Raw genomic sequence first — 17432 nt, 5'->3', positions numbered from 1 at the left:
TGTACATAATCTGCTGTGAAGTTAATTTAATTCATGGATTGCTGCGATGCATCGAGGTCAAATTGCTGCATAAACTGAGCCATCCACGATACACAACAAACATGCAGTGCAGCATTCGAATAAGTACAAGGGCATTTCAAGGGGTCATACAAGAATCAAAGTGAGGTAGACAAAGGCTCGGTGCCATCCTTCACTCACACACACACACACACTCTCTCCCTCTCTCTCTCTCTCAAGGACAACCAAACCAACCACTATAAAAGCTCCTCAAAAGCCAAAAGGATAAAGGTTGACCTACAAGTCTGCAGTTTTATATACAATGTATAAAAGATGTTGAAACGATCCGAACGCAATGACTTTACCATCACCTTTCTCCATGTCCAACTTTTTCCTCATTGCTTTGTGCATCACACCACTGCAGGAAAAGAAAAGAAGGTTTTTATCCTGCTGACACTTTTGTATTAGAGTATTTATTCTAGACTTTTTAACTGTCAGATATGTGTTTAAAAACACAACAAACTAAGATTTAACCGTTAAAACACTATTAATATTTTGTAATCCGATATAGGCCTCTTACAATACTTACATTCACATAAAGGCTTACAACAAAATAAATATGATTTCTACGTATCCTATTTTCAATTTTACTTAATGGCTCATTTATTCTTTATTATGGATTTTGATTCTCCTTTAATTTATTTAACAGTGGTCTCAAAAAAGAAGAGATTTTTCAGTGTGACCGGCACACGAGGTGGTACACCACGTGTCATTATACAAATGAAGGGATATGTGTTTTAAAAAGTTAATAACTTAAAAAGTAAAATTTCTCACCACTTATATACAAACATGTGGTATATTGCCCATGTTCCCATCATAATAAAAAATTTCTCCGAAAAAAAGGATGCAAGAGGTGAAAAAATGAGCAGAAATAATTTCTCTAATAAAAACCTAAACTCAATATGATCCTGAATATTAGTTAATTGCATAAAAGCCCTTCATTTGAATACCATAAAACCGTTTTCATTTCATTCCATTTCTCCTGTATATTTGGTTCTATGGAATTTCATAAACCAAGCGCTTATGGGTAGGGATGGGCATCGGTTATGGCGGGCGGGTAACCGCAGTTATTTACCCATAACCATTTAAGCTTTTACCCACATAACCGTTTACCCATTGGGTATTTACATAAACGGATATACCCATACCTATAACCGTTTATAAACGATTACCCATAACCGCATACTCATAACCACGTACCCATTTACTTTTTTTTTTTTTACCCGTCTACCTATTTTTTTAACAACTTGAAAATTAATAAGAAATTTGTCATAATTTTCTTTTTTCTAACTATTAAATACCGTTATAAATACATTTAACATGTATTTTTATATTAACGACAATATTATTTATGAATATATGCGATGTCTCCCAATTATTTGACGGTCACTCTATTACAAGAATTATGCATGGTTGTAGGTTAATTAATATTCTTGTATACATATATATATATATATATATGTAAGTATGCATCAGTCTGCTAATAGGCTAATTTGATAAATATTTGGATTTTTATTTAGAAACATATGTTCATTGATCCAAGCCATTTAATCGATTTCTAATTTTGGGGTCAAATATTTATTGAAAACTCGAGGCCAATTAAATATATATATATATATATATAGGTACGCATCATCTAATAATAACATGTTTCTAAATACTCAAAGTAATCATTATCTTGAATTAGTCAAAACTCCAAAAAACTCCAAAACAAAAATGTCGAACACTAATGTTTTAGCACATTCAATCACATATATTAAACATTAGCTCATTCTATCACTTATATTTTTCTCTCAAGTGAGGCATAAATATATATATATATATATATATATATTATATGGCCCTTTATAATCAAATATATCTCGGGATACTAAACTTAGTTAGAAACTAATTTTTTTTTTTTTTTTATAGTTTTACATATATTAAAATAAACGGTTAAATGGGTACCCGTTTATAACCACGGGTAATACCCATAACCGTCCATTTAAATTTCACAAGTAAACGGTTATACCTATAACGATTTATTTATCTAAACGGTTACCCGTAACCGTAACCATCAAATTTAAATGGGCGGATAACCACGGTTACTCATAACCGATGGGTATTTGCCCATCCCTAATGAGGATCCTCCTGACAAAACTCATCGGAACGTTGAAATTTTATCCAACGACTACAATTATTATAACTTTTAGAGGGGGCCCCTGTTTGTAGTCATTGGATAAAATTTCAACGCCCCGATGAGCTTGGTCAGGAGGATCCTCACCCTTTGCTCGGGAGAGGATCATGATCCGCATGTTTTAATATGGGTCTAATGTATTGTACAGTCATTGGTAGGGTCTAATAAGTAGAGCAATTAAAGTGTCCATAATTTGAAAACAAAATTGCACTGACTGTCGTTAAATGTTTTATCTTGACTTTTCCAGAATTAACATGGAACTTTAAGTTACACATCAAATCTCATCATTTCATAAAAAACTCTCATCTTTTTTAGTGTAAAATATACCGTTATATTAAAAAAAAAGTACTCATCAAATCTCATTGTTTCATCAAAAACTCTATCCGACTCCTGTTTTGAATTTTCCTCACGATTCCTGCGGATTAGTATCCAAATTTGAATTTGAATTCGCATGAAGCTATGAGAACTACAAGTAATTTTACATGTTTTCGTTGAGTCGTTTACAACAGTAAGCTTCATTTTTGCTAGTATTTGTTACATGATTATTAGATGTGATCCTACCGATTATTAGGTCTTGAAACTATTTTTTTATTGATTCTTAAAGTGGGAAAATAAAAAAAAAATATCTTTAAATTTAGGTTTTAAATCATTGATTACAAGTGTTTAAAAATGAATTATAATATATTTTGAAAAACATGAATGTGATAGTTTGTTGTTATGGTAAGAGAACTAAAAGAAACATTAACAAAATAAAAAATAAAAATAAAAAACTGAAGAAAAAAATTGAAAAGGGAGGGATCGGTATGAAGATAGCGATTGTTTCTGGTATTAGTCGCTAACTTTATAGCGATTATTCTGGAACAGAATACCTAGAAAACTACCGATCGTATCATTTTTTTTTTTTTTTTTACTTTTTCCATTGAATGGCTATAGTAGAGTAAAATAGTAATCACAATGCAAAGTATCAACCTAACAACAAAATGTGCTGACATATGGAGTCCTATTCATGGACCTAAATAAAAAAATAACTAAAAATTGGACTAATCTAATTGTTAGGCCATAAAATTGGGAAAGGGATCCTTTCCGGATTTCTTCCACCAAATCCACCCAATCACCTAATTCGGACCCTTGAAATTTAGTCCAACAGCTAAAGCAGTTATAACTTTTAAAGGGATCCCCTATTTGTAGTCGTTGGATCAAATTTCAAGGGCCTATATTGATTGATTGGGTGAATTTGGTGGAAGGGATCCGGAGAGGATCTCTTTCCATAAAATTGGACTTATTTCAAGTTAGTTTATTTACACATAACAGATTTGTAAGGAAGAAGTTAATTTAAACCACATATTAATGAAACTTTTTTTGTCAACAATAAGAGGGTGAAAAAACATTTTTGTCTTCTACCACAAAATAAAATTATGGACAATAAAGTAATTTGCACAAACTAAATTTTACAATTGTTTTTAAAAGCATCATCTACATGTAATCCTAACAAATCACCTACAAGAACTTCAGATTTTTACAGGTGTATTGTTTTATGAAACTTCGAATTTCTATGGCACTTATTTTCAAAACTTCAAGTTCAAGTTCAAGTTTAAGTACGAACTCTAGGTTCATGATACCTGCAAACAAACACAATATACATATGTAGTGAAAGAGAATAACTTCGGGACCTATGTGTGAAAAGAATGAGTAACGACCCAAAATATGAGGTTGTCGTGGCTTGCAGGCCCAAAAGAGTGGTTGTTGGGTTGCTGGGCAACAAAGGAGAAGTAAATGGGTTAACAGATTATATACCCAATTATTGGGCTAAGAAGGAAAAGTGAAAAATAAGGCATAACCCATGCGCTTGGTATTTCATATGAGCCAAAAATAAAACAAGGCCCAAAAGAAAAAAAAAACAAGTGGGACGGTTTGGTGCATATGCCCAATTGGGTTGCAAGTCGACTGCAGGCAACCCAGGTCCGTAAGAAAGGTGATGCAAAACGGCTTTGTTTTGGACCTTAGAGTTTTGGAGTAAGAACGACTTGGTGGCTCGGGCAGCGTGGCTTCAGGCTGTGGCTCCTATGCATGTAGGGTTTGAAAAATCCCTTTTTTTTTTCTTCTCTTGTTCACGCATATTCAATTCACCACAATTATAAGAACAATAAATTTAAGCTGATTCTATAGTTTGAAAAAAAAACGTAAAATTAGAGTTCATACTTCATGGTGAATGTTTCATGCAATCATTGCTGAAAAAATATTGAAATTGAAACCATGTTATATAGATTACTTGGATTGCTTGATGAATATTGTGAACAACTTTATAGTAAACAAGCATTCAGTTCCTTAGCTCAATGTCAGGAGCGTGTTTAACAATGTATTGTGGCCTAAATTTAACTAAATGAGAGAGAGAGGGATGCAACTGCATAAAGAGAAAAGATAGGCTTGGGAATTACTATGATGATATTTCTCCGTACCTTGTGCCTTTTTTAAGAAAAATAATGGGGTTACTTGCCCTACAAGTAATACAAAGTTGTGCCTTTTTGTTTTTTGTAATTAATTCTTGAATTGTTTCTCACTAACATTATTAGTTGTTGAGATTATAAATACTCAAGTAATGATTTCTATTGTGAAATTGGTGTGAATGCCCACATAAACAGAATAATACATGGCTCCCGTTTCACTTCAATCTCTAACAACTCTGATAATATATATAGGTACGCATTGTAATACCCTGAAATTTTAAATATATGAATTTTATATTCATAATTGTGAATATGTGAAGAAAATCGAAATTGAATCGATGTACGGTCCCAAAGATAAAATTGGGAACATCGTAAAGTTTTGTTCCGGGAATTATTATAAAATACATATTTGTGGTATCGAGAGTTTATATTATTTTTCAAGAATTTATATTAATTTATTTGAGTTCAGTTTTAAATTAAACTGCTTACAAGGTTTAAAGTTTGGAAATTAACTATTTAAAATCTGTAGACCTTTGAGGTCACAATTTATATTTTTGAATAGAGCCTGATTTCACGAACGCATAAGCGCACTCTGTTCTTGAAACGGAGTTATAACAAAAGAGTTATTAACGTTTAAAATCAAGGTTATTTTGGTAATTTTATTTCCCTTTAGAAGGCTCCAGAAATCTGGAGCCATGAGTTGCCACATGTGTGGTTGTGATTGAAGAGAAAAATAAATGATATGGTTGTGATTAAAAGAAAAGAATAGAAAGGAGGGTGACCAATGGGGAGAGAGAACGGGGAGGAGAAAGGAAAGAAAAGAGACATGGGGGATCGGGACCCGGGCCTTGGTGACCCGACCCGGTCAGCGCCCATGCATGTTTCAGCCAGGTTTTCACCCATTTTTCTGGTGAATTGTTTCAAGAAACCACTTGGAAATCCCTCCACGACCTTCCATCTCCCTATTACACCCCAAAAATCATGAATTTTGGCCTTGCATTTGGGAAAAACACACCCATGGGTGCCGCGACCCTTCTTGCTCGGAAGCCACCAAATTTGAAATGATTTGGTTCAATTACCACCACCATGAGACTACCTTTGAGGTCTGAAACAAAGCCCAAACAATTGTATGGGCGGTAGAACACCAGAGATGATGAATCGAGGACACCCATTTATAGGGTTTCCGGCGGGTTCGAGGCAAATTGGAGCATTTCCAGGTCAAATTGGACTTAGCCGCATGTATAAAGTTTGCTCAACTCCTTGAGATCTTCATTTCTGTAATTTTTGAGAATTTTTAGAAATAGTTGAGTTTTCCAGCGAGCTGGGGCGGCCGACTGTCACCCGCGGCGGCGCACGACCAGGGAGCCAACATTGTGTTTTGATGCGAATTTCATTATTATAATTATGCTTTTGAGACCTAACTGCTATGGTTTAAATATCAATACGATTGTGGTATATGTTGGACTAAATGAATATATTCGGGTTTTGTTTGCATTTTTGAAAATGTGAACTACGAATGGTTTGATCCCTATTTAGGGTACGTATGCAGTCTAATGAGACGTTAGATGCAGCCATAAAATAAGTGAGATTAAATACTTTGAGAATAAATAATTGGAATGAGATTTGATCTATAAAGGAAGGCGGTGACAAAGTGTGAAAAGAAAAAGTGCATTTGATATAGAAATTGTGATTGTGGACCATGGATGGAAACAAGGTCTATAAATAAAGAAACACGTTAAGTGGTAGCTAATTAATTGAGGTAAATCTTTTGTTGAACGATTGTGCTAAGAGAAGGGAGTTTGGGTTAATAACTTGAGTTTTATCCTTATGCTTTGATAATTAAATGTTGGTTATAAATTTATTGTGAGGGTTCATGAGAATAAAGTATTTAGTTGGGATTAATGGTATGTTAACTAAACAAGAATTTAGTTTAGGCCTATCACCAATGTACTTATTTTCTGAAATAAAACATATTTCGGGCCCGGGGTGTTACACGCATCATCTAATAATAACATGTTTCTAAATGCTCAAGGTAGTCATTATCTTGAATTGGTTAAAGCTCTAAAAGACTCCAAAACAAAACTGTCGAACACTCTAATCCTTTAGTATATTCAATCACATATATTAAACATTAGTCCGTTCTATCAACTATATTTTTCTCTCAAGTGAGGCATAAATATATATATAATATGGCCCTTTATAACCAAATATATCTCGAGATACTAAACCTAGTTAGAAACTAATTATTTTATTTTATTTTTTTAGTTTTACATATATTAAAATAAACGATTACATGGGTACCCGTTTATAACCGCGGGTAATACCAATAACCGCTCATTTAAATTTCACGAGTAAACGGTTATACCCATAGTCATTTATTTATCTAAATAGTTACCCATAACCGTAACCGTCAGATTTAAAAAGGCGGATAACCGCGGGTACCCATAACCAATGGGTATTTACCCATCCCTACTTATGGAGCAATCGGCGTGAAATCTTCGGACACGAAGGCGCTCTTTGGAGATGTCATTGGGCCTAAGAGTGGAGGAAGCCAGAGAGGCCGGAAGTGTAAATTAAGTGCATGCCATTGCTGTGCAGAAGCGTAACTGAACATACTTATGGCAATGCTCAGGAAATTGTACATAAACTAAAATTTTAACGTATGCATTATATTCAAATGGAGAGAGACACCCCTCAAATATTCATAAGGTCATAAGACAGAAACCAAGCAAGAGCCAGGATACGTGGTGAGCGAGGGACGACGAGTTGTTGACTCTTCGTGTTACAAGATCATAGCGAATTATTGAAGCATAAACCTAAACTTATTGATATGTTTCCAAAAGATAACAGGTCATTGTTACTTGGACCGATTGGTGAGTGATAATTAGACACTATATCTACAATTAAATTTGAGCCTTCAAATTTTCGACATCTGTGTAGTCCATTGTATCAGCAAGAAAATCTGCAGCCGGGAAAAACAAAAGCAACAAAGTTGCTAGAAATGTTTGAAATTACACGTCAGTCACCAGTTTGTTATGATTGCTAAGATGGTGGACAAGAATGTGTACCTGCATCTTCATTAGTGAAGCACCGCGGAGGTGTGATTCCGAAAACATTTCTATAGAAGACCTTTGCCAATCGCGACTCCCTGATCTCAATAATAAAAGGAAAAACAAAGTACAGATAAATTTGCAGATGAGGTAGCATCAAAGCACGAATTGAGAATTGAAGAGCTTAACACGAACCTTTCATCTTGTCCATTGCATGTACAGTTTCGGTCTCTGCAGGTGTCTTCAGCTCACGATCACCAATAACTACTTAAGCAACCATCACCAGAAGTCGTGGTACTGATAAAATCCCAATTGGCCTAGGCAGTAGCCCCCATGGTGCCATCAGCGCTGCCATGATATGCGTTCCTTAATGAGATTATGTCATGACACCCAGTGTACAACCTCACTATCAACACCACTAAATCGTCACCTACCAATGCTTCCAGATACACCCATTGACGTCGAAGAAGAATTGGGGCAGTGGAATTTTATATCATGACGGTCCAGATGCACCGAGTGATCAGCAACAGCAAGATTGCAATTGCAGTCTGTCCACTTGCACTGCCTTCCAATATAAAAGAAGTCCTTATCAAACCATAAGGGTAGAATTAGAGTTGTCATCAGCATAAATGAATGCAAAAGCATCTGCAGCACCAGCTACAAGCAGCGATTCGTAGGGATGGAAGGCTAGAAATGAAGAGCTACAACCAGCTACATAGCATATCATCATGTTTAATGTTTACGTATAGTGGGACAAACGTATAGTGACAGAAGCAGAAATGAAGAGCTTATCATTTGTAAACATATAAAGAAATTGTGCATCTAGGTAAGCAAACGTAACTATTTGTAACTTATCTTTTCTAAAAGTTGCAACACTTTCAAAAATATCATAACCCATATTTTTGGTCTTGCCAGAAGAAGATATGATGAGCTTACATTTCAGGAGTTCGCACATCATAAAGTCGGACAGAACCGTCGACAAAACCGGCTGCAAGTTGACCCTAGTGAATTTGAGGAGCAGACTGCAGAAAATGTAATCTTTACATCATAAAGAAAGAAGTGCCAGATATCCAGATTGTTGTTGCCAATCCACAACAGCATTCAAACTTCGCACCCCAGGTTTATGACCTTGAATTGAAGAAAATGCAGTGACAAGCTTCTAGCAAACGAAGCAATGCAGAAGCTATCAATAACATTATTCACAACAAATAACAAGAATCACAAAATTGAAACAGAACTCTGTGGAAGAGTTCTGAGACAAGAAGTAAACACATCAGCAGGAAATTCAGCACTCTGCGGAAGAGTCTCGTATGCTTCACAAGCAGCTAGCAGGATACAATCCCTTGCAGATCCAGATGAGCTAGAACCACCCCAATCTGTTGAAATGTAAGCTATATTGCAGACTTGAAGGTTCGAAGGCAGGACCAAAAGGAACTTAAAAAGCTGTAACGGCTAGTTTGTGAAGGAATGAAGCATAGGATTCTAGTTTTCAAACAACAGATGTAACGGCTATGATTCATATATCCAGCTGTCCATTTGAAGGACGTGTACCATCCGCAATACCTGCAGATAAGTAGGAAGAATGTTCCTGAAAAAATTACAACGAATGAAATCTTAGTGCCGCTGCCATATTTTGCAGTCATTGAAATTCTCTGAAAAATTCTTTTTGTTCTTCCTTACCTTTTGTTCTCAATCATTCCCTAAATATCCAATTTCTAACACGATCATGAAGCTAACAAAAACGCTTTCTCTAAAGTCATCGAAATTCTCCAAAGTCATGCACAAAGAAAAATAAAAACGCTTTCTCATCCTTGGTTCATGAGAATACGGTAACTTGAGCTTGAAGGTTATCAATGAAGGTTACATTTGGTTGCCCATGGGTGTGTCTGAATTATGAAGTTTGGCTTTGGTACTGGAAAATGGATAAGAGGATGTAGAACTCACGCACACCATACCGAAGAAAATAATTAACGATCAACACACAGCCAACAAGGAGAAGAAAAAAATGATTCTTAGGAATACAGTACAAGCTAACGAAGTAGCTTGACTGAAAGGAGATGGTAACAAGACCAAATATGTGTTAGTTACGAAACAAATAAAAAATGCATGCCGCGCTCACAATGGACTACCAGTGATAAACAGGAGGAAGGCGAGAATGACGTCATGTCTCATGACCCATATGGGCTAGGCCTGTTGGCGGTGAATCCACTCTCGGATCGTCACTCTGCCCGTCCCTTCGGCAAGGACAAGGAGCGTTGCTCTCTTAATTTGTCCATAATTTTCTCCTTACCAAATAAATACAAAATGAATAATAGGTTTGGCGTAAAGTAAAAGGGGTGCATCGAGTGTCGACATTTTTCAAGCAAGTTATTCGAAATTGCTGTACGGACAGCACACATAAGCCTACATGTACCAAAGGATGAGTCCACAATGTCATCATCTTTTTTCAACGTTTTGTTTCTCTGACATGCTACTCGGCCAATTACTTTAGCGATCTCTATCATTACTTTATACATTTTAATAAACTTGACCATTTTTAATTTTGTTGTCATAAATTTAATACGTGTCAATCAATAATAGAAATTATAGAAATAAAATTTTTTTTCAGCATTCTTCGAATACGAAGCAGTATGCTACGTGTTATTATACATGTAGAGAAAAGTTTTGTTTTTGTGTTTGACAAACTGAAAAAAGATTTCACATAAAAATCATACACAAAATGAGTGCTTTGATCTCGAAAACAACAGCGTTTGAACTTTTGTACCCATGCATCATGCAAACCCCGAAAAAATTAAAAAGGAAGTTCACATCTCAGGTGGTAAAACCAAAGGGTACATCAGTAATTTAACTTCGTACATATGTTATTAATTTGATACAACTGTAATAGTACGGGCATAACATAATCACTGTTTGATGTAACATCATATGAAATCTAAGTTTTGTCATCACAGAGAAAGAACAGCTTGAGAGCTTAAGCTTAGGAAGCAGAAAATGGCTAGATTGAAGGATGCCATGTCGACGGTGCTGACTGTAGCATTTCTTAGGAAGAGCATTCAAGTACACGAGGAATTCGGGGTTTTGGTAATGGACTTTGTTTCGATTCTAACATCAACGATTCAATTTTCGGGCTTCGTTTTCCTTCGAAGCACAAGAGTTTCTGCTGCCGGAGGCAGGCATTCTCCGATGTCATCAATGTTTGCTTGAAATGATCGGTAGTTGTCTGCAGATTAAATTCGTGCCTCAATATTTTGAACTGTAAGTTGTGCTTTATTTATATATCCCACATTATATATATCACTCGATTTTGGTGGTGCTGTAGGCTTGCTTTTGTTTCAGATTCAGTACTTATACATTACCAGTTTGTTTTCGGGCTAATTAAGATGAATATTCTGCCAATAATTATGGTTTAACTTACTAGATTAATTATTACTGAGTGTAAATCAACATGATATTAGACGATGAACGAAACCAAGATCGATCAACTTAGGCAAATGATACCATAACCATATTAAGAGTATTGGATCAGTAAGTTTCGTGAAGGGGAAATCAAAGGAGAGAGAGAGAATACAAGAAGAATGTGAAATTCCTCTGTATGATCTTGTTAGTAACTTGTTTCTCTCTTCGGACCACTCTCATCTTCATTGTTCGACTGGTGTGGAGATGGTGAAGTGAGCAGATGCCACAGGAGATTCCGCTGCTTCCTCACTTTCCTCACAACCATCCTTGTGTGTTTCCGTAGGATCTTATTGATATCCTTTAGATAGTTGTTTGAATCGTGGTCACGTAAGATTGTACCTTCTGAACCATAAGCTGTAGGATCACCAAGGGTTTCTAGTGGATGTGGGGAGTTCAAGAAGGCCCTAAAGATATCTAAAGAGAAACCAGATTGCGTGTTGTCCAGGACATAGAGGGCGCTCCCATCGGGAATAGAGGGTGTGGAGGAGATAACCTTTCATCAGGTTGAAGAATGAATAGTTTGCCGATTCCGTACAACGTCTTCTGCATAAAAACATATACATCAGAAAAAGCGATTTATTAATGTGGAGGATTCTATGAGTTAAACAATATTCTCAGTGCAGTACGTGCGTCTTTTATTAGGTGACGGACTTTTAGCACTATTTATATTGTCGATAACATCAATGACCTGTGGGCACGTTTTGTCATTGACATGTTATTGGTGCAATATTGATGGAATGTTCGCCCGTTTCTATGAAGTTATCGTACTGGTACTTACATTTTTTATCAGGCAAGGGAGTGACTGAAATGAACCATTTAAACGCTTGAGGAGTGTAGCCACATGGTTGGGGTAGTTGCAGGAGAAAGCTCTAGGGACAACATCTCTATGCATCATCACACAATGGATGTGATTATTCGCATCCAACCCTAGTTGATCAAGTAACTTGTGGCCTCCGCAGAACACAAATGGTGATCCAAATGTGACAACCGGCAGAAGAGTAGAGGGTTTCACAAGCTTCCTAGTGAGGAGCATCATGTGGACTAAAAGAGCAATGCTTCCTCCAAGACAATGGCCAGTAAATTGAAGCTTTGCGAGTTCACCGTTTCTATGTAAGTGCTCCAATATATCTGGCATGAATTGCTGGTACATTTGCTGTGCCGCTTCATAGGTTCCTCTGTGAACATGTACATTCGTCTCCTACACAGGGACGACACTATTAGTTAGGCCTAGTTTGTCAATGGTTAATTTCGCATTTTCTTCCCCTTCAAGATATTATAAGGTTATGCATTGAATGTCTATGCTTACCTCAAATTTGGTGGGTTCGAAAAATAGGTATGCCAGTCGGAAGCAAGGGAGTCCATGCCCTGCAAATGAAGTGAGATTAAATACCGTTATAAATACATTTAACATGTATTTTTATATTAACGACAATATTATTTATGAATATATGCGATGTCTCCCAATTATTTGACGGTCAATCTATTACAAGAATTATGCATGGTTGTAGGTTAATTAATATTCTTGTATACATATATATATATATATATATGTAAGTATGCATCAGTCTGCTAATAGGCTAATTTGATAAATATTTGGATTTTTATTTAGAAACATATGTTCATTGATCCAAGCTATTTAATCGATTTCTAATTTTGGGGTCAAATATTTATTGAAAACTCGAGGCCAATTAAATATATATATATATATATATATAGGTACGCATCATCTAATAATAACATGTTTCTAAATACTCAAGGTAATCATTATCTTGAATTAGTCAAAACTCCAAAAGACTCCAAAACAAAAATGTCGAACACTAATGCTTTAGCACATTCAATCACATATATTAAACATTAGCTCATTCTATCACTTATATTTTTCTCTCAAGTGAGGCATAAATATATATATATATATATTATATGGCCCTTTATAATCAAATATATCTCGGGATACTAAACTTAGTTAGAAACTAATTTTTTTTTTTTTTTTAGTTTTACATATATTAAAATAAACGGTTAAATGGGTACCCGTTTATAACCACGGGTAATACCCATAACCGTCCATTTAAATTTCACGGGTAAACGGTTATATCCATAACGATTTATTTGTCTAAACGGTTACCCGTAACCGTAACCATCAAATTTAAATGGGCGGATAACCGCGGTTACTCATAACCGATGGGTATTTGCCCATCCCTAATGAGGATCCTCCTGACAAAACTCATCGGACCGTTGAAATTTTATCCAACGACTACAATTATTATAACTTTTAGAGGGGGCCCCTGTTTGTAGTCATTGGATAAAATTTCAACGCCCCGATGGGCTTGGTCAGGAGGATCCTCACCTTTTGCTCGGAAGAGGATCATGATCCGCATGTTTTAATATGGGTCTAATGTATTGCACAGCCATTGGTAGGGTCTAATAAGTAGAGCAATTAAAGTGTCCATAATTTGAAAACAAAATTGCACTGACTGTCATTAAATGTTTTATCTTGACTTTTCCAGAATTAACATGGAACTTTAAGTTACACATCAAATCTCATCATTTCATAAAAAACTCTCATCTTTTTTAGTGTAAAATATACCGTTATATTAAAAAAAAATTAAAAAAAAAGTACTCATCAAATCTCATCGTTTCATCAAAAACTCTATCCGACTCCTGTTTTGAATTTTCCTCACGATTCCTGCGGATTAGTATCCAAATTTGAATTTGAATTCGCATGAAGCTATGAGAACTACAAGTAATTTTACATGTTTTCGTTGAGTCGTTTACAACAATAAGCTTCATTTTTGCTGGTATTTGTTACATGATGTGCGAGCATTATACATTGATTGTCTTATGTAAGTAATTACTCAGGAGGCTTTTGACATTGATTGTGTTAGCTTTGGGGGCTTTTAACGTTACCAAGATAGAGGACTACATCTTATCGTTAGAATCATGCAAAATTACTTATTCCACCATGATAGGTAGTTACAATATGATAGGTAGTTTAGCTTGTACAAGTACTTATATGGCAGATAGTTCAGACTATAAAAGTACTTATATATAATAGGTAGTTTAGATTATAAAATATCAGTTGAAATCTAAGTTTATGCCGACTAATATTATAATATGATAGGTTGTTTAGTTTGTACAAGTACTTATATGACATGTAGTTTAGACTATAAAAATACTTATATGGTATGTAGTTTTGATTGTAAAAGATCAGCTGAAATCTGAGTTTATGCCGACTAATAGGGTACCTAAGTTGAAAAAAAAATAGAAAAATAATATCACTAATAGCGAGGCCCCCTAAGAGATTTATAGGTGTCCAAAATTTTGGAAATGTCCTAAATTAATTTTAGGAAATATGTGGTGCGAATAGAATGACTCTAACTTTGGCTTATAGCACACAATTTTTTGTGAAAAAAAAATTGAAATTTTTAGCTTTAAGAAATATTTTGCACAGGAGTTAAGGAAAATATTGCAAAACCTTTGGATGTGATCCTACCGATTATTAGGTCTTGAAACTATTTTTTATTGATTCTTAAAGTGGGAAAAAAAAATATCTTTAAATTTAGGTTTTAAATCATTGATTACAAGTGTTTAAAAATGAATTATAATATATTTTTCACGGAAAAAATATATTTTGAAAAACACGAATATGATAGTTTGTTGTTATGGTAAGAGAACTAAAAGAAACATTAACAAAATAAAAAATAAAAATAAAAAACTGAAGAAAAAAATTGAAAAGGGAGGGATCGGTATGAATATAGCGACTGTTTGTGGTATTAGTCGCTATCATTATAGCGATTACTCTGGAGCAGAATACCTAGAAAACTACCGATCGTATCATTTTCTATTTTTTTTTTTTTTACTTTTTACATTGAATGGCTATAGTAGAGTAAAATAGTAATCACAATGCAAAGTATCAACCTAACAACAAAATGTGCTGACACATGGAGTCCTATTCATGGACCTAAATAAAAAAATAACTAAAAATTGGACTAATCTAATTGTTAGGCCATAAAATTGGGAAAGGGATCCTTTCCAGATCTCTTCCACCAAATCCACCCAATCACCTAATTCGGACCCTTGAAATTTAGTCCAACAGCTAAAGTAGTTATAACTTTTAAAGGGATCCCCTGTTTGTAGTCGTTGGATCAAATTTCAAGGGCCTGTATTGATTGATTGGGTGAATTTGGTGGAAGGGATCCGGAGATGATCTCTTTCCATAAAATTGGACCTATTTCAAGTTAGTTTATTTACACATAACAGATTTGTAAGGAAGAAGTTAGTTTAAACCACATATTAATGAAACTTTTTTTGTCAACAATAAGAGGGTGAAAAACATTTTTGTCTTCTACCACAAAATAAAATTATGGACAATAAAGTAATTTGCACAAACTAAATTTTACAATTGTTTTTAAAAGCATCATCTACATGTAATCCTAACAAATCACCTACAAGAACTTCGGATTTTTACAGGTGTATTGTTTTATGAAACTTCGAATTTCTATGGCACTTATTTTCAAAACTTCAAGTTCAAGTTTAAGTACGAACTCTAGGTTCATAATACCTGCAAATAAACACAATATACATATGTAGTGAAAGAGAATAGCTTCGGGACCTATGTGTGAAAATAATGAGTAACGACCCAAAATATGAGGCTGTCGTGGCTTGCAGGCCCAAAAGAGTGGTTGTTGGGTTGCTTGGCAACAAAGGAGAAGTAAATGGGTTAACAGATTATATACCCAATTATTGGGCTAAGAAGGAAAAGTGAAAAACAAGGCCTAACCCATGCGCTTGGTATTTCATGTGAGCCAAAAATAAAACAAGGCCCAAAAGAAAAAAAAGAAAAAACAAGTGGGACGGTTTGGTGCATATGCCCAATTGGGTTGCAGGTCGACTGCAGGCAACCCAAGTCTGTAAGAAAGGTGATGCAAAACGGCTTTGTTTTGGACCTTAGAGTTTTGGAGTAAGAACGACTTGGTGGCTCGGGCAGCGTGGCTTCAGGCTGCGGCTCCTATGCATGTAGGGTTTGAAAAATCCCTTTTTTTTTTCTTCTCTTGTTCACGCATATTCAATTCACCACAATTATAAGAACAATAAATATAAGCTGATTCTATAGTTTGAAAAAAAAAAACGTAAAATTAGAGTTCATGCTTCATGATGAATGTTTCATGCAATCATTGCTGAAAAAATATTGAAATTGAAACCATGTTATATTGATTACTTGGATTGCTTGATGAATATTGTGAACAACTTTATAGTAAACAAGCATTCAGTTCCTTAGCTCAATGTCAGGAGCGTGTTTAACAATGTATTGTGGCCTAAATTTAACTAAAGGAGAGAGAGGGATGCAGTTGCATAAAGAGAAAAGATAGGCTTGGGAATTACTATGATGATATTTCTCCGTACCTTGTGCCTTTTTTAAGAAAAATAATGGGGTTACTTGCCCTACAAGTAATACAAAGTTGTGCCTTTTTGTTTTTTGTAATTAATTCTTGAATTATTTCTCACTAACATTTTTAGTTGTTGAGATTATAAATACTCAAGTAATGATTTCTATTGTGAAATTGGTGTGAATGCCCACATAAAGAAAACAATCACATATGGCTAAGGGTGGAAAGTGGAAGAATAGAAGTCAAAATTATATTGCTTAAATAGTAGAAGTTTGGTTTTTATTGTTTTGGTGTGTAAGCCTTTTACATGTATTAAAAGAGACGTATGCTTGTATCATATGGGTAGTACAAAAAGATGAAAAGCAGAAAGTAATAATCATGTTTTCCTCATTTGTCCCTCTCTACGTTCATTTCTTTTATCTGATACTAGTGAAGAAAATAAACAGAATAATACATGGCTCCCGTTTCACTTCAATCTCTAAAAACTCTGATAATATATATAGGTACGCATTGTAATACCCCTGAAATTTTAAATATATGAATTTTATATTCATAATTGTGAATATGTGAAGAAAATCGAAATTGAATCGATGTACGGTCCCAAAGATAAAATTGGGAAAATCGTAAAGTTTTGTTCCGAGAATTATTATAAAATACGTATTCGTGGTATTGAGAGTTTATATTATTTGTTGGGAATTTATATTAATTTATTTGAGTTCAGTTTTAAATTAAACTGCTTACAAGGTTTAAAGTTTGGAAATTAACTATTTAAAATCTGTAGACCTTTGAGGTCACAATTTATATTTTTGAATAGAGCCTGATTTCACGAACGCATAAGCGCAAACTGTTCTTGAAACGGAGTTAT

General features: G+C 34.8%; 1 long non-coding RNA gene and 1 pseudogene across 3 annotated transcripts; both read right to left on the bottom strand.

Moving 5' to 3' along the window:
* Window positions 1–7320: 7320 nt before the first annotated feature.
* LOC148692224 (uncharacterized) lies at window positions 7321–9515 on the bottom strand. 3 transcript variants are annotated; one of them, XR_015954355.1, is made up of 3 exons: window positions 8664–9515; window positions 7923–8438; window positions 7321–7825 (listed from the first exon to the last, which is right to left on the bottom strand). It is a non-coding gene; the product is annotated as an uncharacterized LOC148692224 (long non-coding RNA). The 3 variants fall into 3 exon arrangements; XR_015954356.1 differs by lacking the exon at window positions 8664–9515 and having other exon boundaries at window positions 7321–7672; window positions 7746–7825; window positions 7923–8649; XR_015954354.1 differs by lacking the exon at window positions 8664–9515 and having other exon boundaries at window positions 7923–8649.
* Window positions 9516–11597: 2082 nt separating this feature from the next.
* LOC148692223 (phospholipase A1 PLIP1, chloroplastic pseudogene) lies at window positions 11598–12545 on the bottom strand (annotated as a pseudogene).
* Between the last annotated feature and the right edge of the window lie 4887 nt (window positions 12546–17432).

This window comes from Pyrus communis, chromosome 12 (genome assembly GCF_041283825.1).
Source record: "Pyrus communis isolate YQ-2024b chromosome 12, ASM4128382v1, whole genome shotgun sequence".
In the NCBI taxonomy this organism is placed as follows: domain Eukaryota; kingdom Viridiplantae; phylum Streptophyta; class Magnoliopsida; order Rosales; family Rosaceae; genus Pyrus; species Pyrus communis.
Note: the sequence above shows the minus strand (reverse complement) of the source record. Positions and strands in the feature narration are given on the sequence as shown.